Here is an 11,494-nt window from a genome sequence, read left to right on the forward strand (position 1 = left end):
CTTAAGGATTCCCAACTAACATTTCATTTTTATGATCAGTATTATTTTCCCAGCAGAAAAGAAATTAATTGGAGCTGAAATAACGCACAGAAAAATAAATATTTTTCAGATGTTGCCCTATCAATATGTAAGAAACAAGTACTTAAAAAGCTGTGTGTGTTTCTGTAAGCATATAGAAACTTTCTCTGCTACATTCTTGCACTGTAAAAAAGGAATTGTAGCCCTGCAGTTGGCACATTCTGACAACATTGAGGGAGCACCATAAAATGCCTAGAAAGCTTTACTGCTCATAGGGAGGTGACAAAAACAGAAGGGGGTAGTTGTGAAAGAGTGGCTTGTGCTTGAAAGCAAGAACCAAATCCTATTCAGTTTATACTACTGGTACCACTGGCTGTTCAAGTGAATGAAAAAGGCTGACTTCAACCAAAGACTGGCTTCTGCTTTGTAACAAAAGCAGCAACAACTGCCAGCATCAATCAGAAACGGATTTTACAATTTTCATCCTGCATGATCTAGCCATGCTTCTTCACTCAAAAGATGTCAGTCTTTTCTTTCAGTGTGTCAAGCAAAAGAAAACAAGGGAACTTCACCACTGGGACTCCATACCGCCACATTTAATATATTATTACGGTGCTGTATCATGTATCGGGATATTAAAATGCAAATTTGTCTCATTATGCAACTACTAGAATCCCTTGGCATAAGTAATCTACACAGACACTTCTTTAATCACTGCGACGGATATCTCTAGGACTGAAATAAAGTCACTCCAGTTTTAAGGCAGATGCAGTGTTTCTTAGCAAATTGATTTCTCAGGTCTGCTGGCAAGTAAGAGAGATGCAGCTATCTAGAATCCAGTATACAAGTTGACTTGGTGCCCTGGGAAAGACCCACGTGAAAACATATATATGCACAGGTGTGACAGGGCTCATTGCCTCAGCATGGTGTCCTCCTGGATGGTAGGTTTACAGACACAGCCTGTGGACAGGGAACAATTTGGGTGCTTCCATCTTGAGGGTCTGCAACAGCTGTCTGCGCAGGAATCCTCTGACCGTGAACGTGCAGAAATGACCTTTATAGAGCAAGGCCTGAGGAAGACAAAAGCACTTGTGTCTGGACTCAAAGGCCGCTCAGCGGACTCTGAGCACACCGCTAGCACTGAATGGCATCACCACAACGAGCCCTATTCTCCACCCCATGCCTGAACTTCCCATTCCTAAAGGAAAGGCTGGGAGATTAGAGGGAATCCTGGAGATGGGCACCAGCAATGGACGTCTCACCAGGACACACTACAACAAAAATTAAAAGCAGACAAAAGGAACAAGAATTGGGAACCTTTATGCAGGCAAACCTCAGGAAGAGATGTTAATATTAAAATAATGACATTTCAATTCCTCACCGACTAACTGAAGGAATGATTCATGCTGTAACATTTCCAGTCAGGAAAAAAAGCAGCATCTAGTTGGAATTCACCTTGATCCAAAGCTGGGGAACGGCAGATGCCAGCTCTGAAATGGAAATCCTAACTCCCTGACCCCAACAAAATTCTCTCAGCTCACATTTTCAAAATTCTAACACCTGTCAACAGAGTAGAGAGCATCTGATACATTAAACAGCCTTTATTTTAATTAAAAGTTGTTTATTAATAAGGAACTTTTCATGCCCTTTCCTTTTTCTGCAGGGAAGTGGCTATTTTTGCAACATTCAAGTCAGACCTGGGCACCGTGCATGGGATACAGGGTTAGCAATGTCAGGGAGAGGAGTATGAATGCAAATGACTAATGTGTGTGTGACCCACACTGAATGTAAAGAATCCAATCTCTGCTTCCCACTGGAAAAGATTGAAGTGAAAATAGAAGGGTTATTTTTTTATTTTTTTTTTCTTCAAATGGAAGTCCTGCAACTTGATTTAAAAGAGTGTATGACAGCCTGTAATTTCATGCAAGAACTATATTTTTAGTCATAACATAAACAATTTTTAATGCCAGTCTTTGAAAATTCAACTAAGAAAGCGGTAATTTACTAAAAACTGAGTTGTCTGGGATTCAATGCAAGTTAAATGTAAAAACTGAAGAAGAGTAAATCTATTTTTAGAAAGTTTTACTTCTACATTCAATTTGCAGTCAAAACTTCCCCCCCTCTCACTTTTTCTTAATATCATAAACACTTCCACATTTTGTTTCCACATATCATAAACACTTCCACATTTTTTGTTTTGTAATAATAATAATAATTGTTCACTAATTTATGTCTACAACATTGCTCTGAGATACACCCTTATTTACTACCATAGGAAATGTAGTGCATTGTAAATCAGGATGTAACTTTCCAGCCCACCAGGTCCTCTGAACCAGCTCCCATGTAGACCTTCATAATTTATTAGTATCTTATGTATAGCAAAGTAGTTCAAACCTCGTTCAAAACAAAGCAATCTACCTCATGCAGACCTGTTCCTTCAGCAGCATCCTTACTGTGCTATAAATTCACGTTTTAGTTCACTACTCTTTCCCTGTTCAGACCAGCCCAAAGTACTCCAGGTCACAGACCCATTGGTCCTGCTCATGCAAGTTGGTGATAATATTTACTTTCTCTTTAACTTTCCATTGTATACACTGACAATTCCCTAAAGGCAAATGCAGTACAAAAGAAAAACATACAGCAACAGCACAATAGTGATTTCTGACTTTCAGACAAGTGTCAGAGCTTTTTAACATGATATATTGGCATCAAAGTGGGCTCAATAGTCCCCAAATGATAGAGTACATGTTGTGATCATATGCCGGGATCGTTCTGGGTAACAACTTCCACCAGTCAGGTCGGTTCAGCACAGCAACTTTATTAGAGAAATCTATTAAGGTGTCAGTTTAATTGTTTAGCAACAAGCATCACGCAGTAGTTACTAATCTGCGAAGATTAATCACTATTCCATGCTAATGCTAATTTTATCCTTGGCTTACCTTCCAAGGTCCAGAGAGCCACTCAGTGCCAGGGTAGTTTCCTTAGCTGGCATCCCCAGCGAAGGGGAGATCACCACCTCTGCAAGCCAGCTGCCCCAGCCTGGTTATATGCTGTGCCCGTTATCATCTGTGGTCAAGTGCTTCACAACAGTTTGTTGGCAGTTTTAGATTTTCTAAAACTGATATGAGTGCATCTTGTGCAAAGACAAAAGAAGTTTTCGCCACATGTGTTGTGAGGCCAGTTCAGCATTGACTACAGCCTAGGTTACTACCAAGTCAAACCTCTGGCAGTTCTGCTGTCACAGGATGTCTTGTCCCTCCACTTTGGGTCTGCTTGAGAAAAATAAGTATAAGAAGCTCAATAGACACAAGCTGTCTTGCAGTGTAACTAGGAGAGCAATGCCAAGAACCTTGACACAACTTTTCTTGTTGAGACCTTGACATCTGCCAATGGATAAGATCATATTTATGAGGCTTTTCGGCTTGCATAAGGTGAGATGCGACAAAGGACTGGGGCATCCTAGCCTTAGAGCTGAAAATTGTTCCAAATCATCTAGATTTAACCAACTAGAATTGTTGCTACTTCCCTGACAAAAGAGCTTGGTCTCTAAAAACTGCTTTCCTCATCATATTTGTGGCACTGAAAAGAAAAAAAAAAAAAACTCTGGTCCGGTGACTTATTCTTTAAAGACACCTCTATTTGCCAACGCTCAACAAGCTCTTCATGAGGTAAAATCAAGACCACATATACAAAAGAAATGGCAAAAGAGATGGACATACATACATTTGAACCAGGTGAAAATCACTACTGAACATCCTTTGACTAATCCTATGTTTTTCAACAGCAACCATCAACAGAAGGAACCTCCACTGACATGTCACAAAACTACCACTTACCTTTTAAATTTATTATTCCCTCATTGCCCATGTATAATCCCCATAAAATAAGACGACTTGTGTGCACAGAGGGAAGAGAAAAAAAAAAAAGAATGGGAATGGCCTCAATTTAGCCATGTCCCCGTGGGTCTCCTTAAGCCATCAATGCTTTACAAACAATTACCTCCAACAACCTCTACAGTTTTTGACAAGACAAAGTGAAAAGGAATGGAAGAAAATTAGCTCTTGAGTTTTGCTCAGCCTAAAGAGGTGGTTTCTGTACTCATCTGGGATGAACATCAGGACTGACTAGCATGAATCTGACCATGTGGGGAAGAAAAAAGAAAAAAAGAAAGAGAAAACAGACAAATACAAAGGGATGTATTTCCATGTGTCCATTTCTCACATTTGCACATGTGCTAAATGCTTATGGAAATACAAATGGCCTTAACAGAAGCAGGCAGCTTGATACAATAAAGGCCAGGGAAATTAAGGCACATGCAATCTAAGCTGTCTAATAGGCAATAATAGCTGAATCAGTATGAATAAGATTCCTCCAATGCATTAAGAAGTTATTTATACAAATGAAAATAATCACAATTAAAAGATGCCTTAATGACGAAAGAAACATTATTTTTGGAACTTCTCAAATATCAAATTGAGCTTCTTTGCTAAACATTAACTGCCAATGACATTCTTACTAATTTTACTCCTGCAGAATTACTTTAATTGATACTAGCTTTATTTCTTGCAAATTTATGTTTCCCTTCGTCTCAAAAAGTGACATTCACAAAGATCCTAGTATCTTTTTTTTTTTTTTTTTTTTTTTTTTTTTTACCAGAGCAGATCTCCAGGGCCAGGAGAGACCCTATCCCTCTGCTCTGACTAAAATACTACCCCTAGTGTCACATTACCCGAGCCTTAAAGTCACCCTAGTGTTCTACCATGCTTCACATTACACCTGCTTGAGATGGCAACGTCTTACATGAAATAAATGTTTGCTGACGCATCTCCCCATTCTGCTGGCAGACTCAAGTCACGTAACACCCCAAACATGCCATATACACGCACTGAGAAGCCAGCAATTCAGAAGTTAAAAGGCAGCATATTGCACAAATGCTGTCTGCTCCCTTCCTCTTGTGGTTTCCAGCTCTGACTCTATTTGCTGTACTTGATGAACTAGTTACAACTTGAGACTCTGCTTAATAGACTCAGCCTTTATGCCCCACAAGGGAACATCTCATGGTTGTTTTGTTTTGTGTTGTGTTTTTTTTTTTCTCCTCCCCAAATACAGAATGCTCCAGGCTTTCTCCATGACAAAACAGCCTTAGAAAGTTACACTGATGCCAAATGACTGCAGGATACATGCAGTCAGGATCTGCTTCTGCAGCTAGCTAGGAGTGGGAACCTGCAGCTTGGTCCCTGCTTAACCAAGGGGCTTTGCAGTTTTTGGTGTTAGTGGAGACATGGCCTAGAGTCCTCTTACTCATCCCTGTGCAGTCAGTAAGGCTGCCCTTGCAGATAGCGCTGATAATGTCAGAGAGAAATTGGGCTCAATCAGCAACATCCAAGATAAACCTCACAAGCGCACAATTTCAGATACATTAAGGGTGTTAAAATCAATGTCACTCCCCAAGAGCACTCCCACTGTGTTCACAACCAGAGCATGGATAACTCTGTGCACGGGGAAAGCACATCCATGTCTCATGGCTCCACTGCAACTGTGTCCCTTTGCCAGCTGCTCTAGTTAGCACAAAACAAACCCAACACTACTGCTGCAACAGGCACGTGCCCTTCAGTCATTTTCTCCCTGATGTTTTTCTGTGCAGACTTAGCAAGATCCAGCTAAGAGTACATAAATTGGTACCAAAAGAAGAACGACTGCACATAAACCACAGATCTTGCTGGGTAGTTAAGTGCAGGTTCATGCTTGCTAGAAAAAAAGCAAGATCTTCCCTTCTCCAACAGCTCAGGATAACAGGAGCAAGACCTTTTCCCAAATCACCTGAGTTCAGGAACAAGGCTACAGACAACATCCCCAGCAATGGCCACAGACCAGCGCAACTTCCTTTACCACCCCACCTATGTGGGTTTTATTCACCAGACAGAGCCTGGCACAAAACACAGCAAGTCACCAAGGCAAAGGGAAGAGAAGACAGGGAGAATAAAGCATTTCTGATGAGGGGGAGCATGCTGCACTTACAGGTACTACTGATGAGGAAGGTAATAAAAGAGTGAAGAACCTGCAGTAAGGGAGGGGATTTGATTATCGCTACACTCAGTTTACCAACATAAGCAGTTTGTTTTGGAAGGAAATTAAGATTTTTGGTAGCTTACTTTGGGCAATATTTGCACTGTTACTGAATGGAAAGGCATACTGGGATCTCTGTGACCACCAGAAGCTTATCTTTGGTGTTGTGTAAGAGGATATTAATATGAATGGTACTGGAAGGCACTTTTGGAGCTGCTGCCATTCACACAGCACCACTACTGCTACATGCACAGTACAGGCTTACGTTACTGTGCACTCTAGCACATACCTTACTGCCTAAGAAAATTGTCATACAATGCTACAAAGCTCATTCACTTACAGCAAATTAAGCAAAAAGGAAATTATCTCTTGAATACTAAGTTTCTGGAGCTTTCTTTCAAATACATTCATTTATTTGGAGATTTTCTACCAATAGAGTTCTGCTGATTTACATCTCCCATAAATGCAAGACACTAAACTTTGGGGAATTATACTAGGAGACTATTCCAACTTAGGAGTTAATTTTGTTGTTGTTGTTCTTTTAAAGTCTCATCCATGCTTAGCATAAAATTAAAAGAAACATAGCAGACCCCAAGCCTTCTTGACCGTTTCCATAAGAGATTCCCAATTTGCGATAGATGGACAAGCTCTTAAGAGCATCAATCTTGCAGGAGAGGACACAGCCACCTGCAAACGCTTGTACTGTTTTCTGGCTTAGCAACAAGTTTCTACGCTACCAAGGAATTCCTCATTTTTTAACCTTGCAAGTAATGGCATATCTGCAGCTGAGGCGTACCACAGTTTAGCCACTTATTTTCCCAGCTTCTCCAGAAACCGCATTATTGCGCTAGCCGTAGGTCTTTCACATTCCCAACTTCCACTAACACACGGCCAACTTTTATTTTTCGTTACATAATAACGTTAGATCTCCCTGCTAACGCAGGTAAGCAATTTAACTTGCTAATACATTTCTAAAAGGGGATTAACTTCTCCCTTCCTGAGACTGCTTGCTCCGAGGCGAATCACCGTAGCGCCATGCCTGTTTTATTCTGGCGCCTAAAAAAATTTAAATTAAAAAATATATATGTATTAAAAAAAAAAAAAAAAGCACGAGTCTTTAAAGATAATTTATTTCAACAAAAACACTGTAACACAGTCTTTGCAAGCATTACACCTTCCTAAAGCGTTTGGACGCGTCTCTGCAGCACCTCAGCGAGGGGAGGCTCGAGGGAGCGATGCAGCAGGCGGGCAGCCCGGCTGCCCTTCCCCACGCACCCCCGGGGGAGCTCCCGGCCCCTCGGGAGCCGTGCACGAAGCCCCGACCCCCGGCACCTCGCCCCCAGCCCCACCGAAGCGAAAAGGAGAAGGGGAGAGGGGGGACAGAAGGGCGGCTGCGTGCCCGCGGCGTTTACCCTCCATCTCCTCCAGCCTCCCTCCGTGCCGAGCCCTCCTGCTCCTCGCTGCAGCCGGGACCGGAGCTTGGCCCCGGGGCTCCCCTATTAATACCCGCAGCGCCGCTGGCCCGCCGCCAGCCGCCGCCTTCTCTGAGGGGGGGGTGGCAGAAGATGGCGGCGGGGCAACGGCCCCTGAGGGAGGCTGCGGCCCTCAGGGGAGCGGTGCTGAGCTCCCCGCTTGGGGCCGGGAAGGGGAGAGGTGGCGCAGAGCCTCCTGTGCCTCAACCCAAAGCCACCCCCGGTGCCCAGTGGGGCTGTGCTGTGTGTTATTTTGGGGTTTTGGTAAAATGGGAATGGGTGGTTTGGGGGTGTCGGGGGACCCAAGTTAGTTTCGGTTGGTTTGACCTTTCTGCCTGAGGTAAAAAAGCTCTGCTGAGGCACCCGCATCTACCTCTACTACTTCAGTCAACATGAGAAATGCTTGAATCAAATTTGAAGAGTTACACCACAATTAAAACATACTAATATCAGTCTCAGCCCCTGGCTGACTCCTCGATGCCAGCTTGCACCAGAGAAGCTGCAATAGGTAGGATGGAGGAGTTTTGAACATGCATGAGCCGTCCTTCCTCCTGAAGGAGGGAGATTGCTGCTGATGGTGACTCAATTCCTCTCCGAGAGCCTGGCCCCCAGAGGAGAAACCCTCCGGGTGGATGATCGGTGGTGCTGGCACAGGGAAGCTGGCTTTGCTGCCAAGCCTGCACAATTGTGCTTACGCACCGTGGCTAATCAAAGCCCTGGCGTGGCATCCACAGCCATCACAAGCTATTTTCAGGCCTCCGTGTGAATTGTGGCTGACCTCATTATTCCAGTTTATGCCAGGGCATGAACCCTATTCAACACTATACATGCATTTCTAATTCTAATCCCTTTAGTTCCTGATAACTACTACCATCATATATAATATATTCAAAAAAACTTTCTTTTTGACAGAAGGTGTTAGCGCTGTAGTCACAAGAAGGTCTGAAAATGTCAAAAAATTAACTAACAGAGCCCCCAAAAGCCCATTTTTCATTAAAATTCAGGCCCAGTTCAAGTTTGGCAAAGATTTTTGGAAGCTACTGAAATATTCAGGCGTGAATTAAACATTTATTCACTTGTAGTATCCTTGTTTTCCTTCTTTGTGAGAAAACAAATGTAGCCCTTGTCTAGATTCAACTGCAGCCTGTACCAAGTTATTAATAACTTCTACAAGTTGCAGAAGGTAATTTTGTAGCCCTATGGATATCCTACGTTGCAAGAGATAAGTACTTGAACCTCATGGTGATAGATAGAAATGGTAGATAACACTAAATTAAAAGTTACTAGTTGCCTGGGAACAAGTGATCTTGGCCTGATTACATTCACCGTGGGTAAGTGAAGGACAACCCCAATCAAAACTGTGTATTTCTGCTGCTTCAAAAGAGCTAATTTCCTCAAGCTGAGGAGAACACTGAGGGGAACTGACAAAGCAAATATATATACATATATATATGTATATATATTTAGTGAGATCACCAAGAGAGGGACTCTCTTAGAGTTTCTATTAAATGTCCAAAACACTATGATTTTGCAATCACAGAAGGCAGTAACTTTCCCTTTAAAGCTCAAAGGTGGCAGTCAGAAATAAAATGAAAAACAAAGAGAAATTATAGAAATTAGAGTGGATAGAAATTACAAGTTACAATATCAAAAATTGATAAGGGAAGTTAATAGGAGGAATCTGCGGTTGTAAGAGCTAAAGACAAATGAAACATTTTAAGTGCGTTAGAAATAAGAAAAAGGTGATATTGACCCATCAGTAAATGTAGTTCCCAAGTGATTTTTTTTTTTTTTTTTGCTGATGCAGGAAATGTATGTTTAGAAAATACTTTGGTACTGCAACAGAAACAAGCACATGGATCTCCTAGGGCCTATGAAGAACTGCTCAAGCCTGCTCGTAATTAAGAAGGATAGGAGCCATGACCATTCCCTTACCACCAAACTTGGATAATTTTTACTCCCCTGCTGGTGTTTTAATAGACTTTGGAATACTTTTGAAATTCCAAAGTGGTGCTAATGTTATACCAGCAGTCAGAAAAGGACAAGTGACAAGAAAATACAGGCCAAAATCAGAATCCTTAATAGTAATGTGAATAACACATTTAATTTTAAAAGGTCTCAAAGAAAGGAACAGAAATAAATCCAGTCTTTTTTATGAAGACCAGGTCTCATCAAACTTTTCTAAATTTATTCTTTGATGAGATTGCTCATTTGGGTGAGTGCATATTGATGATTTTAGACTTTTATGACAGTATGGAAGAAAATATAGTACCCCATGATATCATTAAAGTACACGCTAAATTGCCTAAGACTTGCCTAAATGACTAATTACAAAAAGTAGCTGACAGTAAGGAACCTTCATCAAATGGGAATGCTTCTGTGAAAAGGTGGTCACATCAGAAAATGGTGTAAAGATGAGAGAAATTGTAAGGGTAATAAGGACTACGTAGCCAGGTGAAATAATCTGAATTAAATGGCAAACTGGGCCTAATCCAATAAAGTACACTTATAGTTAGTAAATCCCTATAATAAACATGAAGGATTGTAGGTGCTGTGTGTTGAAGGGAGATTGCACTTGCTGAAAATGATTTAGGGCTTGTAGTCACCAACTCATCGTAAATCCTCACTCTGACAGTGTAACGAAGGATTAATCTGCATCAGGGGAGTAGGAAATAGGGAGATAGTTTTATCTCTGGATATATCACTGATGAGACCAATCTTGTATGCTGTGTTCCTGTCCATGTTTTGGAAAAAAAAATTACTGAAAAATTACAGAGGAGGCAGATTAAGAGCTGAAAATGGGATCTGAGAATTGAAGAAAAATGCTGTTAAGTCAAACTTAAACAGCTCAATCTGTTTATCAGATCAAAAAGATTGACTTGATTACAGCATATAAGTACCTCTGTGGAGAAAAAATACAGGAGTCTGAAGGGCTCTTTAATCTAGTGGAGAATGGCATAACAAGAAGCTGTGATAGAAGCTGAAGTCAGATAAATTCAAATGAAGCACTCTATTTTTCTTCTTAAATTGACAGTATGTCACTGGAACAAGCTAACGAGGGCAACAAGAATTTTTTAATGTTTTTATGTCTTCCAACCAGGACAAGATGCCTTTCTGGAAGACAGGTTTTAGCCAAGTGCAGGTTACTGCCCTCAGTGCTTGTACGTTTATGAAATTTAATGACATAGGAGACAGAGGAGATTGGACCATATAACTAAGTGATCTTCATTGTTTCTTGTTATACTAAGTAAATATAAGAAGAGGTGGCTACCGGTGAGCATCTGCTCAAGATGATATTCTTTATCAACTGACTGCAATCAGCCTGTGTGAAAAACAATGTGTAGGATTTAAAATGATCACAGGACTGGAGGCATTCTTGGCAAGCAGAGTATGAAATATCAAAAGACAATCAACATTAGTCACCTATTTTCATTTGTCAGTGCACTAAGCTGACAAGGTTTCGATTCATCTGGGTCACAAAGGAGCTCAGAAGAGCTTAAGGAGAAGCTGAAGGGACAGAAGAATGAATCCATTAAAAACAGGCCGTCAGATTAAGCTAGCATGACAATTAAACTGCAAGCTTTGAAACTCTGGCAGACAAACCAGACAACTAATTCTATATGCAATATTACACTAGTAAATATACATCAGTTTTAAATATTTATATGTTTCTTGCCCAGCTTGTGCATAAATGAATCAAGTTACTTCACCTGAAGCTATGATCCCCCATAATGAGCTGTGGTATGCAATGAGGATTAAAAGGTTTGACACTGACAAGTAATACCTAGCTCTCTGAAAGCAGCCAGGACCACACAACTGAATTGTGTTGCACATAAACTATTGAGAACTATGCTTAAACATTAATGAACTAACATTCTTCTTAAATTGTTGTATTTGCTAGGATGTGAACCTGCATCTTCTCTCTTCTGTTCACAAAG

This window comes from Aythya marila (genome assembly GCF_965140915.1).
Source record: "Aythya marila genome assembly, chromosome: 2".
Classification (NCBI taxonomy): Eukaryota; Metazoa; Chordata; class Aves; order Anseriformes; family Anatidae; genus Aythya; species Aythya marila.